Source organism: Thermobia domestica, chromosome 3 (assembly GCF_964235325.1).
Source record: "Thermobia domestica chromosome 3, izTheDome1.hap1.1, whole genome shotgun sequence".
In the NCBI taxonomy this organism is placed as follows: domain Eukaryota; kingdom Metazoa; phylum Arthropoda; class Insecta; order Zygentoma; family Lepismatidae; genus Thermobia; species Thermobia domestica.
In genome coordinates this window covers 27,029,371-27,051,856 of record NC_137456.1, presented here as the reverse complement: position 1 = coordinate 27,051,856, position 22,486 = coordinate 27,029,371, and the positions used below count along the sequence as shown (strand labels likewise).

Below are 22,486 nucleotides of genomic sequence, written 5' to 3'. Positions count from 1 at the left end.
CCCAGTGGAATGCTTTTAATTAACCATATTTACGTTGTTTCTTTTGTACGATGAGAACCTGGTAACAATAGCTATCTGAATTTAATGTTTTCGAAACTTCTGTTTATATACTTACCGGTTCTAGTTCCAATTGGGATATATTCAGATGTAAACCTCCCTTTCACACAATTTCACCTTTTGATTTATTTTGATCCACATTTTTTCTTTCTTTTTGCGTCTGTGAACACTTTCAACATTTCCTTTGGTCTGCTATTTTCCCCTTTCTCCCGCGGTGTTCCATTTTGTCCTTTCACAGAATTTTCCAAATAAAAGACACTGTCTCCATACTAAACCCTGTTTATTGGACTCGTTTTTCAAAATAAAATACGTTGTTCATATAAGGGTACGAAAGTTCGTAGTCTCCTGGAAATCGAGACAAATTTATTGAGGAAAACTGCTTGGCAATAAACAGATAACTAATAAACAAGCAACTAAAGCGCTTTTCAAATGATAAGTTACATGGCCTTGAGCGGGATGTTGGTTTTCTCCAACTGCAATTACGCTTTGTTGTCAATGTAGCAAGCGATAGTATATACTGACTTCTCGTACTACTGCGAATGTTGTCAATACCAGATGCGTTACCTAGAAATATTGTATTGCTGTATTAATTGCTTGTGTGGAGTACTGTGCTATATGGACCAGAAACATGGACATTATCCAACAAAGATGAAAAACGATTCTAAGCTTTCGAAATGTGGATATGGAGAAGAATGGAGAAAATTAGCTTGGTCGAGCGGAAAACGAATGAGAGGGTGTTAGAAACGGTGGGAAAGAAAATAATTTTAGATATTAAGAAGAGGAAGAGAAGCCGGTTGGGACATTGGCTAAGAAAGTACTGTATCATTAGGAACGTCCTAGAGGGTATTGTGGCAGGAAAGAGAAGAAGAGGGCGAAGGAGACTGCAATTAATGAACGATATCAAAATAAAAAATAAAAAAAAATTGTATGTGAAGACGAAGATTTTAGCTGAAGACTGTGGAGCATGGAAGCTTCTCAGTTGCATCAAGTAACCTGCCAATAATGGCAGAACACTTATGGTGATGATATTAATTGCTATCTTTAGCAAGTAGATAACCACCTTCAGTAGCCTACCTGCGTGAAGATCACCTTCCACACACTATCTCCCATGATTATATTCGGCAATCTGCCTCTTGACTGTGGCAAAGGCTGGCTTATAGTCTCCTAGTGTTGTAACTGTAAGCTCATTGATTATGTTATTTAACTTCTTTTTCTGCAAGTATTTGATTAATTGCGTATATCTTCTCTATCCATTTTCCTCTACTCCCACACTAAGTACACTTGTAATCCTAGCAAAAAGAATAATTAAGGTAATTAGGACGAGAATCCAATTCGCATCTACATTTAGTTATACACTTTTTAACCCTCCTAAATTGATTAATTACTGAAACCATGTAAGGCTCACTGTTTTGGGGTCAATCCTCTTTTGTGTGTGTGTGTGTGAATATTTATTTTTACGTTTTTAACACTAACGGTATAGCTTTCGAGATTAAGGATCACAGTCGTTGTTATAAGGTTAATTGAATACTGATATAGTGCACGAAATACGCTTTCAATAATTCAAAGTTTACGTGTGTACCTATCCCAGTGGGGAGAGAAATGTCCTTTGCATTAATAATAGCTCTAGGTGGAATGCAATCTCGTGATCTTTAAGCGCTGTGGATGCAGCCGGATGATCTAGTTAAGTAGAAATAGTGTCTGGGGCTTAGAGCGAAGGTCAGATACGATAATTAAATCCAGAAGCGAAGCAATGTTGCAGGTAAAATGCCTCTGCGTTCCATCTACCTGCATTAACCAAATAATATCTCTAGCTCATTTGTAGCGGTAGTCGAGTAATAATTCAAAGCATAGCAGTGTTAGGTAGTTCAGCTCAGTAACAGAATTCCTGATAATTAACTGTATTGCGTAACAAACATTGAACGTTCATCGCCGCAGGAATAAAAATACTGATAGAGTAATCTGTTCTGTCATTCCAGTCAGAATCTTAACTTTTTGTTATGCCTAGACCGATGGCTCAGTGGTAGATCTCTTGTCTGTGGAGCTAGGGGCCCCTGTTCAATCTCAGACGATGCGATTCTTTGGTGGACATTGCTTTGTCTGTGGATTTTTCGGCGTTCTCTTTCTCTCTTTTCCTTCCTGTGTTCTTGTTCCACTAGTTCTTTCTTAATGTTTCACTTTTATTAATCAACCGTCTCCTCCAGCCTAAGACGGTTTAACCTTGGGAACATTTCAATTTTCGTTGTTCTACGTAGTTCTAGTTTCGTTTGTAGCGAAGTAGTCAACTTTTCTGTATGCCTGATTCTGGGTTTAGTTTAGCTTCTGAGGGTGCATACATCGAGTACACACCCGAGAAGTGGGTTGAATCCCATTTTAAGTAGTAGGTCTCCCTCGTATAGCCCCTTAGCGGTATAAAGAGACATTTAACTCCTTGAACTATCCAGGCAATCTTACTCGATTCAATTGTTTCTTTTTCAAAGAATCCACAGTGACGGATCTAGCCTAAGTCCCTCAGTTTTTTGAGTGACAAAAATAATTTAAGCTACTATTTTGAAAGTTTATATTAAACTCATGATATACCTACCTATCATAGTCTGGGTTCTTGCGAGCGCGTCCAGTTTTTACCTTCTAGATCCGCCACTGATACTTTAATTGTATATAGGTTTCATCAGCAGTAACCATCTCGGAAATGATCTGGTACCCATCTCGGCTCAGCTGTCCTACGATTTCATGCATAGTTCTGTCTATCTGTTCTCTGGAAATCTGACATTCAATGGCTTAGCTATCATGAAACACCATTCTGTAAGTTCGATTCTTCGTGTACTTTTAATTTATATCTTGGTTTATGTATCATTTTCTTCCCTTGTTTCAGTTTTGAAAGTTCCAACTAACTTTTCTCGACACCTGATTTTACTACTTATTGGTTCCTTAACATGTTAGCTGGGCCAAGGGTGAATTTTGTTTTTTACCGATAGAATGCCAAACGTACTTATATTTTTCTTATTTTGTACATATTTTTAAAATATAATGTTAATATTGAAACATAATCTAAGGCGAGGTATTGAATCAGCGCGCATGAAATTGGAGGTCCGACTCGCAAAGTTCAAGTTTTACTTAAAGTTCACTTGGCGCGAGCTGGGGTCGAACAAGGGACCCCAAGCACCAGAGGTAAACGCTCTACCACTGAGCCACCGCGGCCCGTGTTCATTATTTGAGTAAGCTAGCTTTGTGTTAGAAGTGTGGATGAATTCCTCTTGCTTTTAGTGCTAATAAGTAGTTTCTTTGTGCAATGAAAAACGAAGAATTATGCGCAGAAACTGAACTCATTAGGAAAAACGGTATAAAGATTCAGACCTTTCTAAAAATTTAGCAAATGGCGGGGACTTCACAATACTGACATCTTGTCAAAGTAAATAGAATAAATAATGAATCCATTGTTAAACTTTTAACATGCCATTCAATAAGCAATACTTATGTCCGATTATTCCTACAAAAACAGCACATGCTTCTTACTTGATATTCATCTCCCCTAGCGGCGTTAATTAGCAACATCTAACACCAAAACTTACAACGTAAATCCTCCTATATTGTGTATGACAGAAACACTACAGTGCATTAATACTAGAAGCACCATTTTACAAGAACTCTTACGACATCTCGACGAATTAAAAATTGTAAGCCCGATCGGACCTACGAGGACTTTTTCTTAGACAACTCCAGTGGGTCCGAACGAACTCACCTGACAGGTAAGTGTCAATTAGAGAAACTGCATATTGGAGTATAATCGTCTGAATAAGTATTGCGGTTGAATGATATACGTAGAATTTAACGTACTGATTCTAATTTTTTTGCGCCCAAGACGATATGCAACCAACAATACAGGGAAGCTGTTCCGGTTGCATATTAAATGCACTAAAATGAAAATCGTAAACTATAGGCTTACTCAATGGTAATACAAAGAAGATAATACATTTATTTTTGGAAAGCTTCCCAGTAATTCGATAACTGCATTAATAGCCCAGTCAATAAAGGTTTTTGCAAGGAAAAAATTTGGGTAAAGCTGATTTTCTCCCAAGTGATAGACCACTATGAGGGAAATATTTTCCCAAAAGTCCCCTCCCCTCCCCCTGGAGCTTTCCCCACCACGCCCCCTCAAAGTTAAAAAAATGGGCGTTTTAGAAAAAAGGCCATATCTTCAAAACTAATTGACATATTAACATGCTTCTTTTTTTCTCGTAATCTGTGAAATGTGCTCTACAATTTTGTATTCCTTGAAGTTTTTCATAAACCTAATGGTTTCTTGGCAATTTTAACCTAAAGAGAAAAAAATGAAAAAAATCGCCCGCGCCATTTTGTTTTTCCTCATATTTCCTTAGTGAGTTGTGATATGGAAAAATGTTTCAAATAAATTTTAAAGAGCATAAAATTATCTTTCCAACGGTGCATATATTGTGAGGATTACTCTTAAAATTAGCCATGTAGCGAGGTAAGTTTGAAGATGAGCGGGCTCAAATTTTCGCCTCAAATATCAGTCACTATGTTTCATTTCGAAAGAAAAAAAATAACAAAGCTTTTTTTTCTCAAATAATAAACCACTGCATGTTAGAAAAGCAGTTTTGTTTAGTCCTGCCTCTCCTGTGAAGCTTTAACCCTCACTCTATCCCCATTACCATTCCAAATTTAAAAATAAGCGTTTCTGACAAAATGTATTATCTCCAAAACTATTCAACACAGTGATAATTTTCACATTCTGTTTTATTCTTAAAAAGTGATAAAATTATTTTATTTTTTTCTATATTTTTATAAATCTAAAAATTTCTAGATAAACAAATAAACTATAAAAATTTGAAATATTTTTGTTTGCTCTTCCTTTCCCTATTTTTTGCCTTGGATCTCCTCAGTCAATTAGCGTATAAAATTATATCTATAACATTTTTTATTATGTTTACATCTTAATTTTGAACGTGTCCGCTATGCTTACTGCAGTATTTTCAACTTAATCTTCCGTAGCTATACAGTATACTATTTAATTTTCGGATGATGATTCTACAAGTACTTCCTCGGAATAGAAATGTGAGTTTAGGCAAGACAGCCCATACAGTGCTCACATATTGCAGAGCAATCTATTTTAGTTTTTTTTTTTTTTTTTCATTTACAGTATTGCCTACATCCTTGCTTACACGAACATGATATTATGTACAGAAGCTCGTCTGGTGCAAATGGCTTGCATGTGGGAATAGGTTTCAATGTCTTTTTGGAGCGTCCGTTTTCTTTAATTAGTTATATCCTCCAACCCCATTCTGTGTCAGGAAGTTTATTTCCTAACCATTTCTGTACTTGCAAAAATACTCTGAGGGAATGTTCATTATACACTTCAGAAGTTGGAGGTAATTTGACCAGGTCAAAGTTAGATCTTAGTGAACTTTTCTTTGTGAAAGACAAAATTCTGTGGTATCGGGCTTCATTCAAATTTGAGTATTTTCCCAAATCATACAAAGCCAAAACTAATTTTTCACCTGTAGATAATATTTCCCCTTTAGATTTTGAAATATCCAAAAACACTCTGGCCCAGTTTTGAAATTCCGGTGATTTGAGCATATCTATTACTTTTAATTTGCCCATACCATAAAAACACGATGTCGTGTCACATCCTGTAAACGCATGACAGAACAAAAGTAGTTGCCGGCAATCTCCAAACTTTTCAATCAATGTTTCGATCCTGAAGTACCGTGTGTTCGGAGTCACACCACCTTTCTCTTTACAGAAATAAACAGAAGAACTTTCTTTCTCAGGAGACAAAGCAGTAAGTAAGACTACCAGATCAGTATCAGATCCTACAACAATAACTTTTGAAGCAGTTTTCAACTGTTGAATGGGCGTCATTACAATGTCAACATCTGCGTCTTCCTCTGCTGTAATTACAGTCAATCCCCGTTTCACGAGTTCAGACCCCAGAGCCAACGATAATCTCTTCTTATTGTTTCTATTACCTAAGAACTTGTCTTTTCCCGTGGCACAGACTGTGTTTTGACAAAAAATTATGTCTTGTGAAGATTTTTTCGCCGCTCTCCTGTTTTGTTCTTCATTTTTCGTGGCAGGCTCACTAGGGTAACCATAAAAAACAACGATAGATTTTTGACCATATTTATTAAGAACATGTGTACAATAGTTCTCTAAGACAGCTCCAAAGGTACAATTTTTTATCCATGGCAGATGGTGAAGAAGAAACCCTCCGTCTACAATATATGTTGCATACTTTACATCTAGTTCTTCGATGATTCCTTCTTCGAAAACTTTCATCAAGGATGATTTTGTACCTTTTCGAAGAGAAACTTCGTCAAACAGAGCTGGTGGGCGTACTGCCAATTCATATTCGAAATATGTCTTTAATTTGCTGGCGCACAGGCACACAATATCCGATTAAAAAGCTGTTGAGAATTGATATTGACTTCTTTTGATCTTACTCTTGCTGACTTCTGTGCTGCCTGTGTCTTCACCTTTTCTGTGCAATTTGAGTTCTTGGAAATTTTTACATTTAATTTTGTTCATGGTAGACAAACCGACATCGTATGCTTGATCACAGTTTATTGAATCATCACAAACAAACCCAGTGGCCAAAGAGACCAGTTCACCAGACAACTTTGTAAAAGGATTGTGTTCTTGTAACCAAGCTGTAAACTTCTGTAAGTCTGACAAGTCTTTCTTCTTTCTGGATTCTCGTAGTTACACGTGCTGTTCGCTAAACTGCATTGCTGTTCCGAAAAAAAATCTTCTACAGCCTCATGGACTTTGAGAAAGAATGGTGTTCCAAGTACCCATTTTGGAAGAGTATTGTCAGAAATGCCACGGCCATGTGTCAGTCCAACAGATTTCATGGGTCGCATCAAATCTTGTTCTATGCATATATCAGACCACGTTCCTGACCAGTACTTGCCTTTCCGCCTAATAGTGAAGAATCCTTTCTCCTTAAAAAGGACTAGTTATTGATTTGTGAGTTTTGATTCAAGTTTGCACATCTCTTGTGCATACAAGTGGGCGGATTTAGCATAGGGGAGATGTCCGGCAGCATGAAAATATGGGAGAATTTGAATTGTTGTATTCATATGTAAATCCCAGTTCTGATCTTTCTGCAAAGATAAACAGCATTATAAGGTCAATTCACCTAAGGAGATTAACCCACAGCTTAATTGTTCTGCTTGAAGTTCTAATCTCCTGCAAGAAATCGTTAAATTTGCTCAAAGCTTCTTTAACAGCTGGTTCTTCTAGAACATCTTCTTCATTATCTTTTCATCTAGAACATCTCTTTTCAAGAAGATCTTTAGAAATATTTTCCAAATATGCAAGATCAGCCATTTATTTCAGGAAAACTGCTTTTCATCACTAACAATCGCACAAGTAGAAAGGCTATATGCACGGACAGCTCTAGCGTATGCGTGACCATTCAACATGTGGTTCACAGTCAGTTTACCGTAAACTGTAGCCCATAGGTCTTCCAAACCCTCCCTTCCATTATCTTTCCAATAGCACCCATAAAAGACATTAATAGATGGAAGTCTCCTAGCCTCAGAATAATTTTTGACACTTCACTGTTGGGATTTGCTGACGCTACAATTTCAGTCGCCTTTAAAAACAATGGTCGATCGAACGTAACAATACAGGCACGGCGTAGCTTCTGACATTGTTCTGCAGCATAACTGAGAGCAGAGAAAATTGTTGATGGATTGCTAGGATCCATGTTTATAAAGGGAATTCCTAATATATATGTATCCTCACAATCTTCTCTTTTACTCATTACGGAGGTCATGAATCCATTCCACCCAGGCTGCATATCTGCGCCTGCAATCCACAAAACATTCATTGGAAATATGGGGTGTACCGTTCGACATTCAATTCCTCTGGTAACTTTCAAGTCATTAAAATCTTCCACAAAAATATTGGAGAGCCCACTATGGTGACTTTTTTTGGCATACGAAAGAATACGAATAGTTTCAGGATTAAATATTCCCAACGGAGTTCGCTTCACCTCCACTTCTGTTTTAACACATTTACTTAGTGTTATGCATTTTATCCCTCCATGATATTTGAGGCGATAATTTGAGCCCGCTCGTCTTCAAACTTACCTCGCTACATGGCTAATTTTAAGAGTAACCCCCACAATATATACACCGTTGGAAAGATAATTTTATGCTCTTTAAGATTTATTTGAAACATTTTTCCATATCACAACTCACTAAGGAAATATAAGAGGAAAAACAAAATGGCGCGGGCGATTTTTTTCATTTTTTTCTCTTTAGGTTAAAATTGCCAAGAAACCATTAGGTTTATGAAAAACTTTAAGGAATACAAAATTGTAGAGCACATTTCACAGATTACGAGAAAAAAAGAAGCATGTTAATATGTCAATTAGTTTTGAAGATATGGCCTTTTTTCTAAAACGCCCATTTTTTTAACTTTGAGGGGGCGTGGTGGGGAAAGCTCCAGGGGGAGGGGCGGGGACTTTTGGGAAAATGTTCCTCTCATAGTGGTCTATCACTTGGGAGAAAATCAGCTTTACCCAAATTTTTTCCGAACTTTGATGTTCTTTGACCTTCATTGACTGGGCTATAAACTGTGAGCAGTCTCTATTAAAAAAAAAAAAAAAAAAAAAGAAACATTACAAACCTAAGAGGTAAAATTAGATAAATCGTATTTGATCAGTTATGACGTTTTTGGGAAATTGTCATACCCTATATAGACAGATTTTAATCTTAATGAAGTATCTTCATAAAAAATAAAATTAACTTGCAATTAAAAAGAGATTATTTATATTTTTTTTGTGTGTATATTACTGATATAATTTGAAATGTCAGGAATTTTGACCAGTCTTTGTGTTGTTCGTTAGTTAAGCTGGCGTACTGTACTTGTGTCGATGAGGTTCAATGAATTGTCAGAAATAAAGCATTCAGTAGAATTTTAGTATCCATTGTGTAAATACAGATTGATTAAAGAAAGGAATTATTAAAAGGGGGCACGGTAGCTTAGTGGTGGAGCGTTTACCTCTGCTGGGTGGTCCCTGGTTCGATCCCCGACCAAGTAAGTTTGTGGTGGACAACATCGTGTCCGTGGATTTTCTCGGTGTGCTCCCATTTCCTTCCACTTCCTCATTCCACAAATTATTCCGTCATGATTCATTTGCTTAATCTTCGTCTCCCTTAGCCTAAATGTCATGATCGTGGGACGTTAAACTGAAAGATTTCATTTTACTGATCACTAAACAGCACGCGCTGTCTGGTGGAAGATAACATCTAGTTTCTACTAGTTACCCGCTATATCGATAATTTAGCAGCGTTTTATCTGCCTAAGTCCGGGTGAAAGTAGCGACTTAGCACTTGAAGGCATTTTGCATCGTCGACATTGCTGAGTGTAACTTTGTGGATATGTCTCCCTGTGACTTCCGCTTTTGAGGGTACATTAAGGATACTCTTTCACTCTTTATGTACCCACATTATTAAAACACCTGGAAGAGCTGAAAAATCAGATCACTATTACTGTTTCGCCCGTGATGATGGACTTGCTTACCCGAGTTTGGGATAAAATTTGAGTAGAGCTGTTGCTCGTGCCAGTGGTTGATGATCTTCGGACAGTGATACGGCGATATAAAATAGAGGTTTAACGACCTTCGGACAGTGATACGGACATATAAAATAGAGGTTTAACGTAAATACTGTGAGGCAAAATACAAATATAGGTGTCTATATACCTGTATTGATTGCTACAACGGTGGAACAAAAGTAAATCACAGGAAAGGATTTCTTTGACAAAGTTACTCACACTTTCGTTTGGTCAAAGAAATCACCTTTTGCAAATCTAACTGTTTTAACTATTCTTGGCATCTACCTCACTAGCTTTTCCAAAACCTCATGTTGAATAGTGTTCCACTTGTCTAGGAGAATGTTCCACAAGTCATGCTGCGATGTTGGGTACTGAGTTCACACACGCCTATCAAATTCATCCCACAACTTCTCCATAGGGTTGAGATCGGGTGATTATGGGGGTCATACCATTAGCTGTAGGATCCCTGTTTTTGCTTGGGCTTAGAGATATGTTCTGCAAAGTGCAGATATGTTTGGGATCGTTATCGTGTGCTAAAGTGAAACGGAGACCAGTCGGAATTGGCTTGTGTTTCAAGAATTTCTGAATAGTGTTCTTTTCGCATAATGCCATCGATTTTAGTTAACCCGCCGACCCGAGCATATAAAAAAAACTCCCAGAATAATGCAAACCCTTCACCATGTCGGCATTATGCATTCCGGTGGCATTTTCTCATCTGGGGATCTGCTCACAAATCGTCGTCGTCCTTTTCCAAAGCTTCAAACTTACTCATAGGTGCACAGCACACGTTTCCACTTTTTGACTGTCCAGTTTTTGTGTGCGTATGCCCACTGTAGTATTTTCTGTTTGTTACCACGCCTAAGCAACGGCTTACGCCGGCTACACGCCCATGTAAATTTGATTCCTGTAGTCGCCGTTTCACGGTACTAACCAACACTTCGTTGGAACGCGTTCTTTTGACCTATGTCGTTATTTCCGGTGCTGTTAACCTTCTTTTACGCTTACTAAGTAATTGTATTCGCATATCTTCAGCCTCTGTTGTCACCGAGACGATCTTCATAAGTTCCGAAAGTGGCGTATCGCCTTATTGCATCATTAACGTAGATTTAGCTACCTTTTAAAAAAAATCTCGCACTGAATACCCTTCTTTGTGAAGGGTAACCATCACTGCTCTTTTTTCAATAGGCACAGGCTTTCCTCACGGCATCGTCTTGGTATTATGCACTTGCTTCTGATCACTGCGACGATCTTCACTCACCCAATTCTATTAGGAACTAAAGTTGCCCTTGACGGAATCAATGACGTTCCATCGAGAATTTTATCTTATTAGAGCGATCGTAATTCCTGTCTACCTGTTTCACAAACTTGCTCGTCCAGGGGGCTCTGCTGTGCGCATTTGGAACCACTTATGTTTCCTTGGCGTTTTGCATCTTTACTTGTAAAGCTGAGGCAGACTTGTTAGTTTGACATATTATACTGTATTGAGGTGGCCAAGGTATCACTTCTGTCATTTATTAATATTATTGCCAAGCAAGAACGTTATGTCATAGTCAAAATAGCTTTATGACTTGTTTATTACTTGTAAAGTGCGTGTCCAAACTTCCATGAGCGGTAGTGTATATAAACTTTAAGACATGTTTAAGTAAATATGAAAATTTTGACGGCCGTAGTACCATTATTGCTTTTCAAAATACTAATTTCAAATACGTTTTTTTTAAATCACTGTGTATTAATAAATATAGTTTCACAATATCAGACAAAACCTCTAGCCGTTTTATGGACATAAGAAACATGTGTAAAAATTATAGCTTTCCAGTAATTCTAATTTAAACTTTTAAAGTAGTTGGTACCCAATACTAAAGCGTACGTTAAGCTAATTGTTTTTGAAGTATGAGACCCGTGTTCAATTCGGATCATACATAGGAACGTTATTATTCGGCTTTTCACACATCCATATCGCTGAAAATGGACAGTCAACTCCAAGCTAGCAACACGCTGACACTCAACATTTTTCGTTACTATAGGCTATCCCACTCCTGTTTCTGTCATATCTACGTTTTGCTATGTTTGTTGTGAATAGCATAATTATCCCGTTATGCTAACATGTCTTGGAGAATTGCCCAGCACGTGTTGAGCAACATGTGAGCAGAAAGCACAATTAGATCTTTCTAACTTAATTACGCATATAACCACAAATGTAATTTTGCTGCAGGTTTGTTTGAATAGTATGTTGTCATTTTGTGTGAAAACTAACAAAATTCTTGTCTTTACGTTTAAGCCAAAAAGTATGTTGATTATGGAGTGTTATAGCTTGTAGGTGAAGAGTCACTTTGTCAATTAATAACCTATAGAGTGACGTAATAACTTAATAATGTTTTGAAATTAACAATAAGCGGTCTGTTGATTATGAAATAGCGAAGTTCAGAGGCACATTTTTCTTGTAGTTCGTTGATTTCAAATCGCGTGCTCCAGTGTGCACAGACTTCCTAGAAAGAAACTCGAGATGACAGGATCATAAAAGAACTGCGGGTGCCACCCAAAATTTCCGAGATTTCACCCGTAAAACTTTCATTAAATCCTAATTTCCACTGTCAGTTTCCCTGTAATCATCTCGGGCTTATATACAATAATTCCAGCGATTTTCACATTATTGAAAGTCCACTGGATGCGACGTGTTCAGGAACAGTCGTAATTCCGCTTGAATCTTTGCCATGCCCAATGATCCCAATTTTTTTTTCTAACTGTAAACTAAGAGAACTGAAGGCACAAAACAGAGAAGAATATTGCATTTTCAGGAACAGAAAATAATTATTTATGTGGTAGACATTTTTTAATCCTCCCTTGTGTGCGGTGTTTACGCGAACCCACGATTCAGCGTTTAATGTCATCACCCTAAAAACAGCAGGTCTTTTGCATTTAATTGTACGACTCTTTGCGTCAGCTGTACCCATACGGACGCTAGTGTCAGAATCTTCAACTTTAACTGAAAATAACATCATGTACAGTCCGCAGCAAAAAAAAAAAAAAAAAAAAAAAAAAATGCAACATGAGCATGTAAGTTTATTGTGAAACTACGCCTAACAACGCAGGGAATCAACATAACGTCTGAGTGCCACGAATCACGCCAGGAGAAACCTCGGCGTTCGTCCATGCACACTTATTTTGGAGCAAAAGACTTCGTCTTTTCGCAATAAACTTACATGCTCGTGTTGCAGGTTTTTTGCTGCGGACTGTACATTATGCTAACACGCTACGTCAAGGGAGAGTACTTTATATCCACCACGAAAACTTTTTTTTCTTATTTTGGCTTATCTTCTAGAAATTAAAAGTGATGAAGAACAGAAAATTGACACAAAACCTGAGTTATGGCATAATACTAAAGAAGCATCTATACATATTCGTATCCTAATGAAAGTGTGAGCAAGTTTTAACTTGTCTTGGTGCACTTATGGTGCAAAAATGATCTATGATTTGAGTCTCGTGTTTGAACATAATATTCAGTTTATTAAAGTTTAAATAAAGATGGACTCAGAAAAAAAAAAAACGTTTGTGAAGCGCAACTGGTCATTTCCTTTCATAAATTTTAAGTGTTACTGTGAAAGAAGTCGTAAAGAACGCCCTGTATGAAGTGTACATATTTTTGGTGCCATGTACGGTAGTTGCTTAAGCTAATGGAAGAGAAGTCATAAAGCACACACAAGTAGATTAAAAGTAACATAGTGAAACAAGTAAATCCCTAACTGTAACCCATAATTCTTGTGGGTCACTGGTTTGCACACAGCGCGCGGTTCTAAAACAACGAAGTGTGCTCGTTTGAGACAGTGAAAGGCAAAAAAAGGAAGAACGAAGAGAGAAATGAGTCTGTGAACAAAACCCACTCGGAACACGAATAAACAGGCGCATAAACAACCAGATAGAATGAAAGAGACTAATAGAAAAAAAAAAAACACACACACATACACACAAATACCCTTTGGATGTCCATCTTGGCCTCGACCTTCAAGCTTCCAGTGTTTCTCTTGGAATTTTCCGCTTTCGATCGAGTGTTTCGTTCTTCCATTGCAAATCCAATTTTCACTTAAAAAAAGTACTTGAAGCATATCATGGATTCGCTTTTTATTAACAATATCTATAGAAATACAAGATTGCCACGCTTGTCATAGTAAGTATACTCCGGGCTCTACAATTTTATAGTAAGTGAATTTAAATATTGCACGTGAAATTGTATGCAATTACGGAATTTGTACATACTTAGTTGCATTCTTCTTTTGCTTTTTTCTTCAAGCATTTGTTGTATATTTTAATCCAGTGATTAAGGGCCACGGTGGCTCAGTGGTAGAGCGTTCACCTCTGGTGCGTATGGTCTCGGGTTCAAACCCTGCTCCCGCCAAGTGAACTTTGTGGTGGACAAACACCGTGTGCGTGGGTTTTCTCGGGGTTCTCCCACTTTTTTCATTCCACCATTTCATTCATTCCTCATCATCACCGTCTCCTTTAGCCTAGCCGGCATAATCGTGGGACGTAAAACTCAAAACTTTCGTTAATCCAGTGATTCTCAACCGATGCGTCGCGACACACTGGTGTCAGGCAGTCCTCTAACGCGTGTCTCGAAATTTTAGAATTTGAAAATCATAAAGGATTTAATAATAATTAGTTGAAATCGAGACAGACTGTACCAGTCAACACCTTAAGCGGTAGCAATAATGCTCAGTGCTGTATAGAGTCATTATAAAAACTAATTGGTTTCACTATATTATTATTATTATTATTATTATTATTATTATTATTATTATTATTATTATTATTATTATTATTATTATTATTATTATTATTATTTATAATAAAGATATCAAACAAGTGTGTCGTGATGTCCTGGCATTCAGTAAAATGTGTCGTCAGTGAAAAAAGGTTGAGAACCACTTTTAATCCACAATCGACTTGAAATTTCATCGAACATTATCACAAGTTCTGTACATGATGCATAATATATTTATTATATTTCCTTGTATTAGAGCGCGAAACCGTGCGCCAAGGTTAGAAATCAGTACCAGTATCATCATACCGAATTGTGTAACGCTTCTGGTGCTTGTAACTGTCTAGTTAGCGTATGCGCCTTGAGTGCGGGAGACCCGAGTTCAATTCCCAGCCGGAGCTCATGTGGCTCAAACCCCAGATTAAGCTCTAGGCCAGCCATGTGCAACAGCCGACACCCGGCATCCGTGAACCCTCACTGAAAATATAATTCTTACATAATCTTAAACTGAATTGAAAATTTTTCCTGGATAACTGATGTCCTCTGAAAATATCATTTGCGATGGAACATCCAGTGCACCAAGAAACATTGAGAGATTAATTCAGAATATGAAGAATCAGATTCCAACTAAAATGATAAATAAACAGATTTTTTTAGTTTTATTTAGTAAATAAATATTTTGGTTATCGTTATCAATAATTTTTGTGTTCCTGTGGTGTTACTGTATGTTGAATGAGTTTGTCCATTAACTATGGGCATTCGATTGTTATGAAAATGTTATACATTATCTCATACGACCCTCGACCCCAGTAAGTCCTCGGTGTTTGTTCCACCTTCTGTTCCAACTTGCATATATCTGCTCTAGCTCACGTCTCATATAACCTTTGTGCTGAAAAGAGTTTACTTCTGTTATTTGGTGTGATAGTAAAATAAGAAATAATCGAATTAGTATGCGTGTAACATTAAAGTTTTAAAAAAATACAAATCCTGTTTTATATGCATAATGCGTGAACTCTTCTGTAAGATAATAATCGAAAACGCAATGCACTAGGCATACAACAACAATAAATTTTAGTGTTGAGGTTTTAGAAGCTGTTGGCAGTGATTCTTGCCTGTTTCGTCTTACGATTTCCTGACTTTCTATCAGTATGTTGATGTACGGGGGAGCTCTTAAATACGAGTTTTTTTTTTTTTTTTTTTTTTTTTTTTTTTTTTTTAAGCCATGACAAACCTGATATATTGGTGGAGAGCTCGGGAAAAAATTTTCTTTGGGAAAACCAATTTTGAATATTTCAATTGCATAATCTATAAATTAATTCTGCCCTCCACTCCCCGCCGAAGGGTTAATATTCCTTCTAGTTCCGACTTCTGTTCTCCGACATCATCATAGTCATCATGGCATAGGTATTCTGCCATTATTTGCAGGTCACTTGTTGCAACTGAGAAGCTTCCATACTCCACGGTCTTCCGCTAACCTGTTCATCTTCACGTACTATTTTCCTGTTTTGATATCGTCCATTAATTGTAGTCTCCTTCGCCCCTCCCTCTCTTTCCTGCCACCGTACTCACTAGCACGTCCCTCATGATACAGTTCCTTCTTGGCCAATGTCCCAACCAGTTTCTCTTCCTCCTCTTAATAATATCTAAAATTGCTTTTTGTTTCCCCACTATTTCTAACACCCTCCCATTCCTTTTCCGCTTGATCTAACTAATTCTCTCCATTCTTCTGCACGCCTACATTTCGAAAGCCTCTAATCGTTTTTCATTATTTTTGCATAATGTCTATGTCTCTGACCCATACAGTACAATGCTCCACACGAATCTCCGACAACAGCAACGAACATGCAAGTTTTCTTAGTTTGCAAAAGTTTTGACAGAATACACTTTTGATGAGGAAGAGGTAAAGCGGCTCAGTGATAGAGCACACACGTCTTGTGCAAGGAGTTCCTAGTTGGATCTCAAGTTATGTGACTTTGTGAAAGACAATCTTAATTGTGTGGATTTTCTTCCCACACTTTCATTCCACCAATTCTTTCATATTCATTCATTCACTTTCTTTAATGACCCGTCTTGTTTAATCTAGAGAGCATAACCATGGGACGCAAATCTGATATTTAGTTTTTACTTTCTCTCTTTCATGTGACAATAATATACTTACATTGAAAGAAAATTACAACACACACATACACAAGGAGGTATGAAACGAAGTGGGCACGGATTTGTAAATGACCACAGATTCTTCGGACAAAACTAGCGCATTGAAAAGGACTTCTTGGAAAAGCTTAAACTATTCCGCAGACTGCTACAAATAGTAAATAAACGTGATCACGGAAACGAGAAGATCTACCATGATTTACAGTGATGCAAGAGAGGGGAGAATATTTTAAGTTAATTGAAACAGCAACCTCTCCCTTTTTATTGCATTGTGTGTATAGTAGAATATTTTTTCTCTGCTTAAAAAAAAAAAAAAAAAAAAAAAGTTCGAACTCCTGAGTTGGCAAAGCTGCTACCATGAGAGTGTTTACGAGACAAACGAAGTCTTAAGCTTTGTCCGGTAGTGAGAGAGAGCTGGCAAGAACAGCTGTGCTAGATAAAACATAAGTCAACGAAACCCACGCATTCTTGCACCACAGCCACCTATCTCGAATTTGCTTTATGTATGTTGTTCCATTCCTTTTGACTCTACTTCATCAGAGATGGAAGGTTAAAATATATAACATGCCTTTTTGTGTTTATGTTTAGATGTAAATGGCTCTGATATATCCTTCAAAAGGTCCATATTATATAGGTCACTAGATATAACGTTATAATGAATGTTTCTGTGTGTGTATACAGATTACTAAAACAATTGAATCATGAAGATTGTAAGTAGATATAGTGCTTGACGTTGTAAATTTATACCATTGATTAGTTGTAAATTTTTGTTTATAGAGATTTGTTGTTTTGTAATGTGTCTTCTTCATGTGTTTATCAAGTAGTATAAAGAACTTTAGAGCTCAAAGGATTTATTGAGACCTGAGTTCGATTCCCGACGGGAGCTCATGTGATTCGCATCCCACGTTAAGCTATTGGTTCACTTCTCATAGAACCTAGGTGCTGAAAGGAGCGCTAATCTGAAAATGAAATCAAAGTCAATCATTTATTTCTGAATTAATAACAACTAGCAAACCCGCACGTCCTGCGCAAGCGCAGGACACTATTGTCTGAATGATTGATTATGATTCAAAATTAAAAATCTTTATCGCTAGCAAAGTAGTTTTAATAACACGTTAATAATATCTTTAAGAATTTCTCGATTATTACTCGAATTTAAGACGCACTACGATTTCGCTGGGTTAAATTAAGGAAAAAATAGTTTACTATTACTAAAGCGCTCTTTGATATTGGTCATTTTCGGTGATTTTTATATTTCCCTCTCCCCTCATGTTGCGGGGCACGGCATGATAAAAGTTATCCCAGGCCCGAATGTCATGTATGTTGAAAATTTGATCGAGATCGGTTGGGTGGTTCAAGAGTTAAGTTCTATTTATTTTTATATATTAATCTCCCCTTCGCACCTCCTCCCCTAGATTCTACCGTCAAAATGAAAATATTAAAAAAAAAAAAAAAAACTTTCCATGCTCGAACGTCATCTATATTGAAAATTTTATCGAGATGGGTCGGGTGGTTCAAGAGTTATTTTCATTTTTTATAATTCCCCCTCCTCTCCCTCCCTAAGTTCTACAGTCAAAGTGAATAGCTAAAAACATTCCCAAGCCAGAACTTTATCTACGTCAAAAATTTAATCGAGATCGGTAGAGTGTTTCAAGAGGTTAATAGTCACAAATGTAGTCACTTTCAATTTGGATCTGAAGTTTTTTTGTTCACAGACACCGCTGTTAATATATAGATAAGCCAGAGTAACTAGCAGGACAGTTCGATCGTACGATCAGTTTGAATAGTAATCCTGAGACAAGTACATCGGTAGACGATAGACGATAGATTTTTCAATGTTTAGTGCAAACCCGTTTATATATAAAATTATTTGTTGACTAACTGAGGTATTATTATTAAGTAGACCTTATATAGAAATAGTAATTTAAGGCAGGAATCAGAATGGCGAAAGATATCGTTAAAACGAAGAATATTAGCTCCGCTTTACCTGAGGCATGTATCGAGTGAGAAAGAGAACGTGCTTAGTGAACTGTAGAGCTATGTTGACGGTAGTTCAGTACCAGAAAGATATTCCTGCCGAATTGATCTAAATACGGTAGAATATCCAGACGAAGAGTTCCGTGGGAAAACCCAGCATTTATTCCTGTAGTAAATACATGCATGGCGAAAGACATTATAGATACGGCAGCTTTTATCTTAGTTCCAAGGGTGTTAGAGTGACTTGAGCGGCTGAGACTCTGTTAGGTGGAAAGTAACGGGGAACTACTATTTTTTTTTTCTAATTTGGCTAGAATAAAAAGAAGGAAAACGTGTAGATTCAAAATAAGTTCTGAATCAAAAATATCCTCCTATTGGAATTTTCGGAACCAAGTTGCCTTTGGGAAAGATTATGAGACGAGGATAATAATGTGAAAACTTTCACGGGGGGGGGGGGGGGTGAAGGACAATAAAGAGTAAAAGGATTAGAATAGAAACATCCATCGTACGTGTCATGTTACAAGGAAGAAAATTAGGTCTTAAAGAAGAATGTAGATCTTTGTAAAGTTAGATTGAAAGGTAACTGGAATGGAGAAGCGAAGGATATAGAATGTTTACTCGAGTAATAATAAGGCAGTCGTAATCGTGTGGGAATAATTCTAGGTAAGCGCCTGAAAGAGGAGGTATCGAAAATACAATGTCTTAGTGATAGTGTTACGATGTGAAGAAAAAAAAAATGTATGTATATTGTAGTGGTGATACATACATACGCACTGACCACTGTGCACGAAACTGAAGTAGTAGAGGAAAATGTTGAGAGTAAGCCATAGAGAGAAAGAGAGGCATCCATGTGTACTTAATGGGTTGTTTTAATGCAGTTATAGGGGAGAATAAAAGAACACAGTGTCGTGAGCAAATACGGCTTAGGCGATATGCATGAAAGAGAAGAGAAATGGTTAATTTCTGCAGAAATAATTCACTAATTACTGGGAAAAGATGATTTAGCCAACACAAAAGAAGATGGAAATCGGCTATAAATGACTGGAGATATCAAACATTATCTTACACTGAGGAAAAATGTCGGAATAAATTAAATAACACGAAGACGCTCCCCGAGGCTGACATTTTCTCTGTTCGTACCCATATGCTGGCCGAAGTGGATATCCACTACTGAAATATGTAGCCAAAATAAAAGTTGGGAAGAAGTTGGACACCGAAAAGCTTAAAACTAAAGTAAGAAATCACTAATACGAACGCTGGTGAAAAGTATTTAAACGAGGAACGGCTAGATAGAAGTACCAATATGTGCGGCAGAAATGTGCCAAATACTGCATGCGTAGGGCTACAGAGTAAAGAACAGATTTCCGCAGACAGAGAATGACTAAGAACAGATGTAGCAGAAAGTGAGCGAAAGGAAGACTTGGAAATAGCATAATTTAGAAGAAAATCAAATAGATTTACAGAAACTTAAATAATGAATTACAAAGGAAACCGAAAAAGTAAGAGAGTAGAAAAACGAAAGTGTGAGGACACAGAAGAATTATGGAAAATTGAGAAATAGAAAATTTACAAGAAGTTAAAATGATGGAAATTAGGAGACAAGGGGTTATTAGGATGGAAGTAAAAAATGAGAAGGTAGTCAGCGAGCGGTATGAAGTCTCAGGAAGATGTGAAGAATATATTGAGGACTTGTATGAGAATACGGATAGATTGCCTAGCCTAGGTGTTGTAAAAGAAAATAACCACAAGCGAGGATGAAGATTTACTATACTCAGTGACGAGTGTGAAAAAGCTGTATCGCAAGTTTAGGAACGGTAAAGTAACAGGAATAGATGCTATACCAAATGAGGAATAGATGATACTATGAAACAAAATCATCATTTTGTGTATACACATACTAATTTGCTATTTGGCCAATTTATATTTGTTAGGTCATTCATGAAATCACTCCATAGAGTTTATCTCAAAAGCAGTAGTGCTATTTTCAGTATTGAATTGCCTTGAAACTCAAATTTTGATATTGTATTTGTGTTATACTTTTGCAGTTGGAAATCCACAGTAACCACCTCTTCAGTTGTCTTGAATATAATCTAGTATTTATACGAAAAGTATATTGATTGTTGATAACCGATTACAGTCACAACGGTGAGACCAATAAAGTAATTTTATACACGGGTACCGTCGGGTAAAAAGACATAAATCATTGTGTTTCACTAGAAGTGGCCTATTTCAAAAACCGTGCAAGTTTTCATTGTGTTTTACAACTTATCAGATAATATGAATTAAAAACATAATTAACTGACGCCAAGTGGGATTTGTGATGGACAATCAACATGTGCGTCGGTTTCCCACTTCATTCATTATCTTCATTCACCGTCTCTCTTAACCTTGGTGCATAATCATGAAATTACAGTAGAAATTTCAGGTCTTCAATAACATAACATAATGAAGCATGAAATACCGGATGAAAAGTGATGCGGAGACACATTAGAAACAATTGAACACATCACAGGCTCATGCCGTATAATGGGTCTCACAGGCTATCTAAAAAGACACAACGATGTTCGTAAAAGCATTTCATCAGTTTTTGGCACATAACACGGAACTAATCACCGATAACAAGCCATACTACCTAGGTATAAATACCAACCAATTCCAGTGCTTGAAAATGGTAAATACAAACTCTGCTGGGATCGAGAAATCAGAACAGATGTAATGCTACTTGCACATAGACCCGACATCTCTATTATCAATAAGATGGACCAAGAAGTAACGCTCATAGATGTAGCAGTACCATTGACTCATTACATACGTACAACATTTAGTACGAAAATAAGCAGATATAAAGATCTGGCTGACGAAATCAAAAAGTTATGGGAATGTTAGAGAGTTACAGTAACACCAATCATTATTTCAACCATAGCAATGTCATTAAAAGCACTGTGACAAAAGTTGAACAGATAATCGCAAAACATTTCCTAACAAATCTACAAAAAATAGTAACATTAGACACCTGTCATATGGCAGAAAGTTCGTTGAAGAATTCTTCAAATAATCTGCACTTGTCAGAGACAGCCTTCAGATTACTAAGCTGAAACCAACGTAAACCGAGATACAGCAATAATAATAATAATAATAATAATAATAATAATAATAAATCTTCCATTCAGTAAAATTCTTCGATTCAAGTTTTGCAAGTTGAAACTTGGGTCAGGATAGTTGATTGCCTTTTTCACTGAAGTCCAATTTCTCATTGCTGCCATTCGATTTTAAGCACAAACTTTAGATGTATTTATAACATTTTAGAAAGTATATGTATACCTAGAATAGTTACCTCCATCCAACACTTTCTAACATTGATTTGTGCCATTAATGAGATGTTACATTTTAATTAGTGCTATTCCAGCGAGCCACCGTGTTAAATTTTTTTCCACCATTCTTAGCGGTACAGCTTCTGTCAAATGTAACATAGAGAGAGAGTAAAAAGCGTTAACAAAAAAAGAATAAAATATCGGAGAGAATTTGTGCTCATGAGCAACAAGTTGGCTTGCTTCCCGGTCGTTGAGTCCTGGTTTCTTCTAAATATAGTCAGCAGCAAACAGGCAGACTTGTGAGATTGACCTAAGGAGTTCTCTCTGCCGCCTCTGCTTGTCCGGAAACGGCGCTAATCTTTTTTGGCTGCAATCTGGCACGAATCTTCTAATTAAATCACGAAAATTCTACGAATAAATTCATTTATGTCATACTTTTTCCCCACTCTCGTTTCATTGATCGTTAATGTTTTCGTTGTTTGTGGACATAGTTGCTTTAAAAGGACAGTTATTTTGTTTTTTGTTTTTTTATATATATAGGAAACAAAACAAGTCTATTTATTTTTCCCTTAAAATAATTGTAAGATTTCTTTCGATCTCAGACAGAATATGTAATTTCTAGAACTACAGGTAAATTACAGAGACC

The 22,486-nt window shown here is 36.9% G+C and overlaps 1 protein-coding gene across 2 annotated transcripts in view; it reads left to right on the top strand.

Moving 5' to 3' along the window:
- Mrtf (Myocardin-related transcription factor) overlaps positions 1–22,486 on the top strand; it is a 548,717-nt gene that overhangs the window by 217,739 nt on the left and 308,492 nt on the right. The gene's annotated exons all lie outside the window — the stretch shown is intronic.